The sequence below is a fragment of the Leuciscus leuciscus genome, assembly GCF_965113295.1.
Source record: "Leuciscus leuciscus genome assembly, chromosome: 19".
Classification (NCBI taxonomy): domain Eukaryota; kingdom Metazoa; phylum Chordata; class Actinopteri; order Cypriniformes; family Leuciscidae; genus Leuciscus; species Leuciscus leuciscus.
The window spans coordinates 5,225,328-5,239,986 of record NC_138743.1 but is presented as its reverse complement, the minus strand read 5'-3'; the positions used below and the strand labels follow the sequence as shown (position 1 = coordinate 5,239,986).

Here is a 14,659-nt window from a genome sequence, read left to right as displayed (position 1 = left end):
TTTATCATATCATATTTATGTTGTTTTATTTTTGTAATGTGTTTTTGAGCAGCAACATTTTTCAGAGCTCTTCAATCAATCCCTCAAAAATCTTTTCCAAAAGCACGTTAAGTCTCATTTAAATTAAACATAGGAGTTTCGAAAGAAATAGACAGACAGTTATTTTAGTTTGATGAACAACTTGGACCACATTAAGCAACAACCCTATCAACATGAACAAACGCAGTGCCTCACCAGCCACGCCGGACAAATTACAGTGCAGGAAAAAAAAACAGCAGTGGAAGAAAAAGAGCCTCCAGAAGATATCGCTACTAATACAAAAATACTGGAAGTTGTTAACAAGCTAGCGGACAGATTTGACATCCAAAAGAAAAGGATGGAAGATCTCTCCCGGAAAATGGAGGAAAATTCCAGCCTGGTTGCTGTGATGAGAGAAGAGGTAACCGATTACAAAAATAAAACTGTGGAATTTGATCGAAAAGTCGGCAAACTGCATCACGAAATGAAGGCACTGACAGAAAGTGTAATGAGCAGGAAAAGTACAAAAGGAGAAGGAACTTGCGTATCAAAGGCCTAAAAGAAATAGCCCCGTCATTTTAAGCCAAAATGGGGGTCAACCTTGACCAAAGTGCAATAGAAGTAAACTCAACTGATTTTGTATCCTCAATATGTCCCGAGTAAAAAAAAAAAAAAAAAAGCCCAGAAGAATCCCATTAGGGGAAAAAAGACCCACATATAGCCTATTCATACGCCTATTCATTCTTTTTCTTACTTGAATAGGGTAAAAATTTTAACCTTTAGATATCACCATGAAAATTACTGAGTTGATTACTTACATCAAGACAAAAAATAAGTAAAAATGTATTACAATATTTTTGAAATTGTTTGTTAACATGGACAAACGGTGCATAATCTAATTACGTATGTGCTAATTTGCATAAATACCACAACAGTTCTAAACATTGGGTATAGCCAGGTGAAAATGTCTTGTTGAATCTTGTTGACATATAACAGTAAAATACTTAATGTTAAGGTCTGAATGGAACCCATTTAGGCTACCCATGAGCATTAATACATAGAGGCAGTAAGAAGTACTTTAGAAACCAGCCTTTATTAATTTTTAAAGGGGTCATATAATGGTACATGCACTTTTACAAGTTGATTGTACTGAAATGTGTGTTGGCAGTGCCTATACACAACCATCGTGAATGATAAAAATCCATCCAGTGTTTTTTTTTTGTCTTCTTATATGTTTTCCCCCATCTCAAATCAAGCCGTTCGATTTTGTGAAGTCACAAAATCGACGCCCCTCCCACGATTGTTGATTGACAGCAGCGTTTCAACACAGACCCGCCCTCGCTCGTGAGCGAGCTTTCAATAGTCCGCGCGGACCGGCGCGGTCATTGTTGATATGCTGGGGCACTGTCTATGAGCAAAATGGCGTCTAAGCGATTGTGGTGTTCTGTTCTTGGGTGTAATAAGGAACACAGCAGTCATTTTGATGTTCCTAAATCCGAACCGCTGAAGATGCAGTGGCTGAGTTTGTTTTCAAAGGGAATATTCCCCACGATCAACAGCATGCTTTCATGTTTGCGCGAATCATTTCACCAGACTGCTTTACAAACGAGGGTCAGTAACGTTATAAAGCTGGTTTTGCTAAGAAGCTGCTCCTGAAAAAAGGATCAGTACCAATTATTCGTGTTCCTGCTGCACCTCCAGAATAACTGAAGTGAGTGTAACGTTTTATTAACCTTTATATTAATATTAATATTTATATTAATCTTTGCAAATCACTTACACGCAGGCCAGCTGACAGTCTTGCCTGGGCCCGGGACGAGATAATCTTAGATGACGTGAGTGCGTGCGCGCGGCCGGGGCTCTCTCTGCTCGTTATGCGGCATTCTATTCTACATCACTCGCCGATCAAATAAGGCTTTGACGGGACAAAAATTTGCTTTGGCGGCCACCAAAAATGTTCAATGCAGGAAAACCGCTGACAAGGCTGACGAAGGCAGGGGCGCAGCCGACACCCCCGGGAGGTATGGACAGGACCATCCTGGTGGTGGTGGGGAGGATGGGGGTAATCGTCGCTTCAGTATCTGCGAACTCAAACATATGTAAGTACCGAGCTTTTATACAGTGAGCATAAGAATATGATTGGGGGGGGGGGGGCGCCACTGAGCGATGACGGAGTAAGACGCGTCTTTAAGAGCTCCCTTAGCCAAATCCTCTAAAAAATACTTTCAAGGGCCAACAACTATGTAAATTCTATGCTTTCAGAGCGCATTTACTTTTAAAACAATAAGACTTCAAGTTCGACTGGATATCTCAACATGAACAAACAAGAAGAACCCAAGAAACCGAAATCGACACAACTAGACCTCAACCAACCACCGACCTTGCCTGGCACGCAGCCCAATGAGTCCAGCGGTGATGAGGAGGATCCTCCTAATCGAGCTCTACTAGCTGCCATCACAGCACTCAGAGGTGAAATGACTAAGATAAAAGATGACATCTGTGAGAATTTGGAAAGACGCATTGAGCGTGTGTATAACGATTTGAGAGCGGAGATTGTTACGACTAACAACATCGCCCAAGTGTCTATTACTAATCTTGAAGCAAAATCAGACGCTACAAGCTAAAATCACTGACATAGAAGAGGCCGCCACTACACACTCTGATAGCAGCCGAAGTTGTCAGTCTTAAACAAAAGAATGAAGATTTAGAAGGAAGATCCCGTAGAAACAATATCAGAATTACAGGTGTACGAGAGGGCTCGGAAGCGACGAAACCGAGGGACTTTATTGCCAACTTGCTGAAAGATGTACTCTCGTTGGACGAAGCCCCGCTTATTGACAGAGCCCACAGGACCCTTCGCCAACGTCCGAACCCCTCTGACCCGCCGCGCCCATTCGTAATACGCCTCCATTACTATCACGTCCTGGAAGATATCCTCCGCAAAGCTGCCGCTATGAGAAACCTTCAATATCAAGGTAAACCCATAAGCATCTTCACCGACTACCCTCCATCAGTGGCAAAGCGAAGGGCGCAATTCAACAGAGCCAGGCAACTATTGCGCAATCAACCCGGCGTCAAATATGGCTTGCTTTACCCAGCGAGATTCCTAGTGACCCACAACGGCTCCCAGTCATCCTTTACAGACCCGCAGAAGGCCGAGGAGTATGCTGTGCGTCTCATAGCAATACCATCGGGATCAACTGGAAGAAGTTAAAAGACTGATAATACATTCGACAGGAATCCTTACAAAATGTGGTAAGATAACACGACAAGAAATGCAAGTGGAGAGAGACTTTTATATCAGACTTTTACTGTCAATATGCTACGAATGTTTATTCAAGTTAATATCCTTATTCCTTTTATGAGGTGCTTCTCCACCGTTTCTTAAGCGTTGTTCTGGAGGTATCCAATAAGATGTATAAAAATTTATTCTCAAGTTTACAAACTGTTCACAATGTATGATTACTATACAGGTTTTACTTATTTTTTCATTTTCTTATTTTTAAATTGAACCTACAAATATTTTGTTCTGTGTTACAAATGGCCATGACTTTATATTTTGGCTTGAGGGGCTTTCCCCAAAAGGAGTAACAGTCTTAGTAAGTTAGGTTACTCATACAGGGAGGTTTTTTATTTATTTATTTATTTATTTATTTATTAGCCTTTTCCCGCGAACGGTTTTCCTGCGGCTACATTAGGTTAGCCTAAGGTATTTAAGTTTATTGTTCACTTATTTGTTGTTCACTGTGTTTATGCTCGCGAATATGCGGAATTACAATTTTTGTGCAGCAATAGAAGCAAGTCTCATTCAATATAATTCATATAGATACTTGATTTCCCATCTCATTCATATGCCAACTTTCCTTCTTATTACATATGACGAACGCATTGAATGTTAAAAAGGGACTGACATTTACAAGCTGGAATATACGCGGCGCAAACAACCCGGTGAAGAGAGGTAAAGTTTTGAATCACTTAAAATCATTACACTCAGACATAACCTTTTTGCAAGAGACACATTTATAAAACAATTGTCATAATATCTGAAAGCTAAATGGGTAAAAGAGATATATCACACGTCCTTCTCCACAAAAGCAAAAGGCGCTGCCATTATAATAAAGAAAGGCATACCCTTTATTCATAATTCCACTATAGCAGATAAGGATGGTCGTTATATCATTGTCTCAGGAGAGATATACAACACATCTCTAACCCTCGTCAATATATATGCTCCTAATATGGATAACCCTAAATTTTTTAAGAAAGTCTTCAGTTTACTTCCCAATCTATCGCAGACTATGTTAATAATAGGAGGAGATTTTAACACACCTTTAGACCCATTTCTTGATCGATCAGCATCTCGTAAAATACCCAAAAATAATTCAAGTGTTCTTATAAATTCATTCCTTAAAAGTATGAACTTAATAGATTTATGGCGTTTTACCAACCCATCTGGCAGAGATTATTCCTTTTTTTTTTCGGCAGTTCATAACTCTTATAGTAGAATTGATTATTTCCTAATTGACGCTCGACTAGTTCCATTCACAACTAATGTGAAATATCATACCATATCAATCTCAGACCACAGCCCATTAACATTTAATTTATACTTGGAAGGTATGGACCCACCCAGTAGATCTTGGAGATTAAACCCTTATTTACTGACAAACAAGAAGTTTTGTAAATTCATTGAAGCTCAAATAAAACTATATTTTGAAACGAATGATACCCCAGAAGTCACATCATGCACTTTATGGGAGGCTTTCAAAGCCTATTTGAGAGGATGTGTAATCTCATATGAAGCTGCCAAAAAGAAAAAAAGAAGTAACTCAATGTAAACATCTTGAAGAACAGATACAACAATTAGACCGACAGAATGCTTTAAACCCCACTCCCGACTTGCATAGAGAAATAACTAATCTGAAATATCAACTCAATCGGCTTCTCTCTGGGAAAATTTCATCAGCTTTTTTATTCATTAAACAAAAACATTTTGAATTTGGAGAGAAACCTCACAAATTATTAGCTCGTCAACTTAAAACAATAGAAGCCGATCGAGCTATTCACAAGATTAGAGATGACAGGGGACATATACTACTTAAGCCAAAGGAGATAAATATGCGTTTCTTACAGTTTTACTCTGACTTGTACACTTCAAAATGTAATAGTGATCCCAATACTATGAATACATTTCTAGACGAATGTAACTTATCAAGAATCTCACCTGAAGACTCGGAAATACTTAATACAGATATTCAAGCCACAGAAATACAAAAGGCAATAGCCTCCCTTAAAAGCGGAAAAATCAGGCCCTGATGGTATCCCGGTTGAACTTTATAAAAAATGTATTAATATTCTTACACCATTTCTCCATAGAATGTACAACCAAGCCCAACTAGACGGCACCCTGCCACCAACATTAACTCAGGCTACAATCACTGTTATTCATAAAAAAGGTAAAGATGAGCTAAATGTTGGCTCATATCGTCCAATTTCTCTATTAAACATAGATTATAAAATATATGCAAAAATCCTGGCCAATAGACTAACTCCTTTAATGAATACAATAGTTCACAACGATCAAACTGGCTTTATATCAAATAGATCCTCAACGTCTAATTTACGACGTCTGTTTGATATCTTATACACTGACAGGAAAATTCACAACGATCTAGCCATATTGACTCTCGACGCTGAGAAGGCGTTTGATCAGATAGAGTGGGAATATCTGTTCGAAGTACTTAAACGACTTAATTTAGGTGAGAGGTTCATTAAATGGATAAGACTTTTATATACAAATCCTAAAGCACAAATTCATACAAATCGCAATTTATCTTCCTCATTTCATCTGTTCAGAGGAACACGGCAAGGGTGTCCCCTGTCATCTCTAATTTTCGCTCTTGCTATTGAACCACTTGCACAAAGTATCCGTTTAGACCCCCAAATATATGGTTATCAGACAAAGACCACAACAAATAAAATTTCGCTATATGCAGATGATATTTCGTTATATGTGACCAAACCTCTCCTCTCCATACCTTCCATTCTTGAAAAAATTGAAACGTTTGGGAAATTTTCAGGATATCGGATAAATTGGACAAAGAGTTTACTAATGCCAGTTCATGACATTCCTCAAACAACGTTGGCAAGGTTCCCCTTTAAGGTTACCACTGATAAATTCACATATTTGGGTATAGAGGTTACAAAGAAACTTTCCTCTCTCATGCAATCTAATTTTCCACCTTTATTGGAAAAACTTAAAAATAAAATTCAGTTTTGGAAAACCTTGTCAATATCACTACTTGGGAGGATAAATGCCATCAAGATGATCTTTTTACCACAAATATTATTTGTTTCAAAATATTCCTGTTTTCTTAACAAAATCCTTTTTCAAGAAAATTGATTCAATTATTCAACCCTTTCTATGGGATTATAGCCTGACGTCGTCATACTCAGATTCTAGTCAGAATGTGAGTCTGATACTGCTCCATTGAGCTTTGATTATGGGGCGTGTTTCAACCGAACCAGGAAGGAAAATGCCTCTGCACTCAATTGGATAGACCTATAACCAATCAGAGCAACGGAGTAAGTGATGTATGTTTTTCATTCATGTTTCCGATCGACAAATGCCTTGATCGTGGTTCTCTGTTCCTCTTTTAAAATGAATGCGCTGTCGATATCTTCTATAACAGACGCGATGGCGGAATCTACACATAATGTTTTATAAACAAAGTTCGAGAGGAGCACGTTCAAATAATCAATCCAATCAACTTGTCATCAAACAATGACCGTCTGGTCTACACTATCAGCATGAGAGGAAGCATATATTTATTCACTTTGTCAACTCACCTAACGTTAACATTCCTTGACAGTTTTCAGCATCCCTCCACTCACTCTCGGCCTGTTCTTCCACAGCCTGGAATACGGGGGGAGCACTTTGGGTTCGGGCCGAATACCGAGCCCTGAGCCTCTCCTCGGACAACATACCAAATATGCATTTATTCTATCTGACTTATTTGTAAGTGTGAACTCGTGAAATAACAATTCTCCAGCGGCAGTCATCTGTGTTGTAAACGAATTCAACCCAAGCGCTCGTTGGTGACGTTGATGATTACGTTACGTTGCTCATCTGTCCATCATCGTATAAAGCCCGCCCTGACAATTTGATTGGTCCGAACATTTTTTGTTCGGGCATAATAGCTCCTCAACGGAACGAGTCCAGACCGAACTTCCCGACCAAAAAATGTTGTGGGCGGGGCTAAATTCGGCTGGCATCCAGGCTAATGGGATTATAAAACTCCAAGAATTAACAAAAAACATTTAACCAAATCTAAAACGAACGGAGGTCTATCCCTCCCAAATTTTATGATGTATTATTGGGCGTGTGCTTTTAAAAATATTAACTCCTTCAACATCACTTCTAACACACTCCCCACTTGGTTAGCTATTGAGGTGGAAGACTGTGATCCATATTTACCTGCAGCCCTAGTACTTTCACCATTGCCACTTGACAAAGCAAAGGACGTTCAAAATCCGATCATACATAATTTGTCTCGTATATGGAAACACATTAAATCACACTTTACCCACAAAACGTTGCCTCTTTCTTTACCAATTGCTAAAAATCCATCCTTTGCCCCTTCTAATTTAGATCTGACGTTTTCTAATTGGAGGAAATTAGGATTATGTTGTATCCGTGACCTGTATACTGAGGGTAAATTTGCGTCCTTTACACAACTATAAACAAAGTTCAAACTACATAACAATAATTTCTTTAGATACCTGCAGGTTAGAGATTACATCCGAAAATTCATGCCAGGTTTCGAGACACAACCACAATCTATGCTAGATGAATGTTTCACTATACCCCCATATAAAGATAAATTTATCTCTAATATATATAACAAATTACAAACAATGTCTTCCCCCTCGTCCAATAAATATAAAGATAGTTGGGAGAAGGACATGGGTATCCATATTCCTGATGACATCTGGGAAGAATCTCTGGAATACATACACTCCTGCTCCAATAATACGAGACATCGTCTTATACAGTTCAAAATTGTACATAGGCTTCACTTTTCAAAAGTAAAGATCCACAACATTTTTCCGAACGCTTTATCGAATTGTGATAAATGTCAGTCCCTCAATGCAACACTTTCTCATGCTTTTTTTTCTTGCCCGAAGGTCGCCAGTTATTGGTCTGATGTATTTAATGTACTGTCAAGAATTTTTAAGACTACATTGTCACCTGAACCATTGTTGATTATTCTTGGCACATCAGCTAGAAAATTGACTTCAGCCCAGCAGCGGTTCATTTCCTACTCTCTTATTACTGCAAAAAAGTGACTTCTGATGTCATGGAAAGGACCAGCGATACCTACTGACAAAATGTGGCTTCGAGATTTGTCCAATACTTTACATTTAGAAATAATTAGATATCTATTGAAGGACAATCTCTCAGGTTTTTATAATATTTGGCAACCCTTCATAGACTTCTTACAATCAGTATCTGTATAAACACTTATTTTCCTTCATTTTATTTATATAAACTCTTATTGTACTTCTTGCTACAAAATTGTATTCTACTTGCGCGCTGTTTGTCTTTTTTTTTTCTGTTTTGTTTTGTATGTACACTTATACAAAAATATTTGAGCCTCTTTTATATTGTTGATTGAAATTGTATAATATATATATGCTCAATAAAAAAATTAAAATAAAAAAAATGTAAAGCTTTCATTTCCAGCTTCACCGTCACCACCTTTTAAAAAAATATTTGTTTAGAAAATCTCCCAGGCCTCTATTTTCTTCTTCTCTTCTTCTCTTTTCTTTCCTTTTCTGAGCACCGGACTTGTGCTGACCGGACATTTTGAGTGTACTGAACTTCAAATCAAATGACAACATAACATTTTTATCAGTGGCCAAACCATTTTTGTGTTGGGGGTGTTTTTTTGTTTTTTTTACCACTATTTCAAGGACAATTAGGAAGAAAATAAATAAAAAGCTTTTATGTAACTCAAATATTACACATTTTTCCCACAAATAGGCCTATTTTAAAATGTAAAAAAAAAAAAAATTCCATAATTTAATGAGGGCCCAGTCCTGGGCCCCCCCCTACCCTGGGCCCGGGACAACAGACCCGTTTGTCCCCCCCTGTCGGCGGACGTGCTTACACGCTTCACGATGAATGCGGCTGTTTACACTCAGGGTACATTAAGGCATGTTTTCTATATACGACGTTCTCAATATAATTCATAATCCCACGTTTATAATGAACAACGCGTTATGGTTATTGTGTTATTGTGTTACGGTGTACGCACAGAACAGAGGGGCGGGGTGAGCAAAGCTCATTATCATTTAAAAACACATGCACTTAAACAGCATGCTGAAAACAGAGCTGTTTTTGACCAGGTAAAATGAGTGTTTCGACGAATCGTGCCTAGAGTTCGGGCCGGGTGACAACCATGTTGTACTGAGACCCCGGCCTGGCTATGAGCCCAAGGTTCCTGCCACTCCCTTTAGAGACCAGGTAGTGAACCTGCAAGCTCTGCCCCTGGAGGAGGCAGACCCAGCCCTGGCTTTGCTCTGTCACGTTCGCGCTCTGCGTATATACGTGGACAGAACTCAAAGCGTCAGGACCTCAGACCAGCTCTTTGTCTGTCACGGAGGCCAGCAGAAGGGAAAGGCTGTCTCCAAGCAGAGGATGGCCCACTGGATAGTGGATGCCATCGCCTTGGCTTACCAAGCTCAAGGCGTGCCCTTCCCGCTCAGGTTGCATGCACACTCCACGAGAGGCGTTGCATCCTCCTGGGCGCTGGCACGTGACACCTCGCTAACAGATATCTGTAGAGCTGCGGGCTGGGCAACACCTAACACGTTCGCTAGATACTATAGCCCACGTGTAGAGCCCGTGTCCTCCTGTGTTCTCACCCTAAACGGGTAGAAGCACTGTGAGTACCGGCTCTGTTGGCTTGCTGCACCCTACTGTCCATCCTTATTGCTCCAGAGTCAAACCTGTTGAGTCCTCCAACACCCTCGGCCCGGACATGGCGGAGCGTCCGGTGCCAGGCCTTTATCCACTGAATCCTTGAGAACCGGGTCTAGGCTAGGTCCCATATGTTTGACCCTATGGGGATCCATGTGTGTATATTCTCCACGGCTGCTCCTAAACGGAAGCCCGTGTTGTTCCCTTGGGCTAGGTCACCCACTATTGTATTTCAGTTAGACGCGTTGGCACTTTAGAGAAATAGCCGCGAGTGAAACAAATTTAAATTTTTATAGCAATCTAATTTGCACGTAAGCCCTTGCTCCTAGCACTTTCGATTTGACACATTTTCGCGTTATTGACTTAATTGCCCGAACGAAACAGCTGTACTCCCTCAAGCGGTGATAGCATTATCTGTATATCTGTGTAATTTGCACGCTGTTGCGGAAGCGTCAGCGGAAGCGTTCAGCTCTCGTGTTCAGCCTCCTCATGTGAAGACCGACTCGGGTAAAGACCGACTCTACCTGCGCGACTCCACCGAGCAAGGACACCAGAAAGGCACTTAAGTATCTCCTCTTCACTTTTTTTTTTTTTTTTTTCTACTTATCTTATTACTCACCTTAATCAACATGTGCTTTCAAACCATTCCTGTTATCTCTCGGCACCGCCCTTTCATCACGCGTAAAAGGCAGCGCAATACTGCCAATCTGCGTCCCATTCTCTCATCCTCACATACTCCTCTCTCTCTTTCCGTGGGTCTATGGAATTGTCAGTCAGCAGTCAATAAAGCTGACTTCATTCCAGCCTTTGCATCTCATTCTACTCTTAGTATCTTGGGCCTGACTGAGACCTGGATTCGTCCAGAAGACTCAGCAACCCCCGCTGCTCTCTCTAGCAATTTCTCCTTCTCTCACTCCCCTCGCCAGTCTGGGAGAGGTGGGGGTACAGGGCTTCTCGTTTCTAACAATTACAAATACTCCGCGCTCTCTTCTCTATGCAACAACAACTCATTTGAATATCATGCTATTACACTTACAACTCCCATTAAGATCCATATTGTAGTCATTTATCGCCCCCCAGGTCAGCTGGGTAACTTTGTAGATGAGCTGGATGTGCTGCTGTCCACTTTCCCTGAGGACGGCACCCCACTTCTAGTCTTCGGTGACTTCAACATTCATCTCGAAAAGCCACATGCAACAGACTTCACCTCTCTCCTAGCCTCTTTCGATCTCAAACGACTCATCACCACAGGTACTCACAAAACAGGCAACCAACTGGACCTGGTTTACACACGCAACTGCACCACAGAGAACATATTGGTGAGACCTCTCCATGTTTCAGATCATTTCCTCATTACTTTCAGTCTACAACTCTCTACCCCTGCACCACCACCCCCACCACCAGTCACTTTCAGACGAAACCTGCGCTCACTTTCCCCCTCCCATCTTTCCTCTGCCGTGTCATCCTCTCTTCCCCCACCCTCACAATTCTCATCTCTGGATGTGAATACTGCAACGGACACCTTATGCTCCACTCTAACCTCTTCTCTAGACATTATCTGCCCTCTCTCCTCCAGGCCAGCACGCGCTACTCCCTCTAACCCCTGGTTATCTGAGGTTCTTCGGGAACACCGGACCGATCTCAGGGCAGCGGAGAGGAAATGGCACAAATCAAAAGACGCATCTGACCTGAGTATGTATCAATCTCTCCTCTCTTCCTTTTCTGTTGATGTTCATGCTGCAAAATCGTCATACTTCCACAACAAGATCAACAGCTCCTCCAACACACGATTACTCTTCAAGACATTCAACTCTCTCCTCTGTCCACCATCCACCACCACCCGCCTCCTCCTTAACTGCTGACGATTTTGCGAACTTCTTCACCAACAAAACAACAGCTATCAGCAGTCAGTTCTCAGCTCCACACACACAGGAACCCAGACCGACCCCTTCCACAGCCAATATCCCTCTGTCCTCCTTTTCTTCGCTAACCGAGGAAGAAGTATCTACACTTCTCCTCTCCAGTCACCCTACCACCTGCCCTCTTGACCCCATCCCCTCACACCTTCTACAAGCCATCTCTCCCACACTTCTACCATCACTCACACACATCATCAACTCATCCCTCCATACTGGCACTTTCCCTACAGCATTCAAGCAGGCTCGGGTTACTCCACTGCTCAAAAAACCAACACTAAACACATAATTTGTAGAGAATTACAGACCTATCTCTCTCCTACCATTCATTGCGAAGACACTTGAAAGAGCTGTTTTCAACCAAGTAACATCCTTCTTGTCTCAAAACAACCAGCTGGATGTCAACCAATCTGGCTTCAAGAAAGGGCATTCAACTGAGACTGCACTACTGTCAGTCACAGAAGCCCTACGGATCGCAAAAGCTGCTTCCAAATCTTCAGTCCTCATTCTCCTGGATCTGTCTGCAGCCTTCGACACTGTGAATCATCAGATCCTTCTGTCCACCCTCTCATCACTGGGCATCACAGGAACTTCACTCCACTGGTTTGAGTCCTATCTCACAGGTAGGTCCTTCAAGGTCACATGGAGAGGCAAGGTATCCAGAGCACATCAGCTGACCACAGGGGTTCCCCAGGGTTCAGTTCTTGGTCCCCTCCTCTTCTCCATCTACACCACATCACTGGGACACATCATACAGGCACACGGTTTTTCCTACCACTGCTATGCTGATGACACGCAGCTCTTCCTCTCATTTCAACCAGATGATCACACAGTAGCTGCACGGGTCTCAAGCTGTCTGGCGGACATCTCCACATGGATGAAGGAACATCACCTGCAGCTCAACCTGGCAAAGACTGAGCTTCTCGTCCTCCCTGCCAATCCGTCTCTACAGCACGACTTCACCATCCAGCTAGAGTCATCATTAATCACCCCATCAAGGTCGGTCAGAAATCTTGGAGTAACATTTGATGACCAGCTGACCTTCACAGATCACATTTCAAAGACAGCTCGATCATGCAGGTTTGCACTACACAACATCAGGAAGATCAGGCCCTTCCTAACTGAGCATGCAACACAACTTCTCGTCCAGGCCCTGGTCATCTCTAGGCTTGACTACTGCAATGCTCTTCTGGCTGGACTTCCAGCATGTGCAACCAAACCCCTACAAATGATCCAGAATGCTGCAGCTCGTCTTGTCTTCAACGAGCCCAAGAGGGCCCACGTCACTCCTCTGTTCATCTCTCTACACTGGCTACCTCTCGCTGCTCGCATCAAGTTCAAGGCATTGACGCTTGCTTACAGATCTATCACAGGCTCAGCTCCCTCCTACTTTCACTCACTCCTACGAGTCTACATCCCTACCAGACACCTACGATCGGTCAACGAGCGACGTCTCGTGGTTCCATCACAGAAAGCCACAAAATCACTTTCCAGAACATTCTCATTCACAGTTCCATGCTGGTGGAACGCTCTCCCCACCCTCATCCGGAATGCAGAATCCCTGACAACATTCAAAAGACAGCTGAAAACCCATCTCTTCCGTGAGCACTTAACCTTATAAAAAATAAAAATAAAAAATAGAAAACAATAAAAAATCCTTTCCCTTTGAAACATCACTTATCAGGCTTATGCTACTCTGAATAATTCCTGAACTTCGTATTTTGAGCACTTCTTGCGTTGTTGTTGTTTTTGCCTCTTCATGATGACTCGCTTAATTTAGTCCTAATTTGTAAGTCGCTTTGGATAAAAGCGTCTGCTAAATGACTAAATGTAAATGTAAATGTATTTATATGCAGTACAACCCTCGGGTTAGTCCATATGTGTATTCCCACATAACTCTCCTTAAGAATGTGGCTCCCGCAGCGTTCCCCTCCCTCAGATCGGGCACGCTTTCCCAGTGTTATCCAATAATCTCACTGTATGGGTTATCACGGAACAACAGTGACAGATACACTCGGTGTAAGCCCTCTCCTGTCGTCCTTCCAGGCAAGAAGGTGTAGAGGCTTACACAGGGCGCTGGATGGGGTGCAGCAGCTGTGGCCCTTTAGTTGGGATTCCTATTCGTCGGTTTCAAGGTGTCGTCGACTGACTGACCGAAAGGGAACGTCTCGGTTACATATGGTAACCCTCGTTCCCCGAGGGAGGGAACGGAGACACCACGTCCCTTTGCCACATCTGCTGCTGCCCGCCGGGGCGACCAGCTTTTCAGGCATGGCTCCTCAGCAAAAAACTGAAATGCAATCACACCAGCTGCTTATTATACCCGCGCTGCAAGGCTGCACAGCTGATGCAAATGATTGCACGCCAATGTGTATTGGCTTGTTTTAGTTTCACTCGAAGTAGATTGGCCTCTCTAGCGAGATTCCTATTCGTCTGTCTCGACGTGGTGTCTTTGTTCCCTCCCTCAGGGAACGAGGGTTACCATATGTAACCAAGACGTTATTCACTTGCATTGAAATTTTCTTTGCTGCTGAAGCGAAAGTTTGAGAAGGCAGCTGAGTGTTTATTCCTGCCCTGTAAATGTGTTTAAATTCATGATATTTTTCATAACGATCTCATCTTTAGTAGGGAAGTGAACTGATGCTCTGGATCAAACCCTGAGTTGACAAGGAACATTTATATTGAGCATTGTGAGCCGGCTGAACCTGATCTAAACCAGGTTAGAGTTGTATTGTCAATT

General features: G+C 42.1%; 1 protein-coding gene across 2 annotated transcripts in view; it reads right to left on the bottom strand.

Moving 5' to 3' along the window:
- LOC309482628 (leukocyte elastase inhibitor-like) overlaps positions 1-14,659 on the bottom strand; it is a 49,838-nt gene that overhangs the window by 29,332 nt on the left and 5,847 nt on the right. The window lies entirely within an intron of this gene.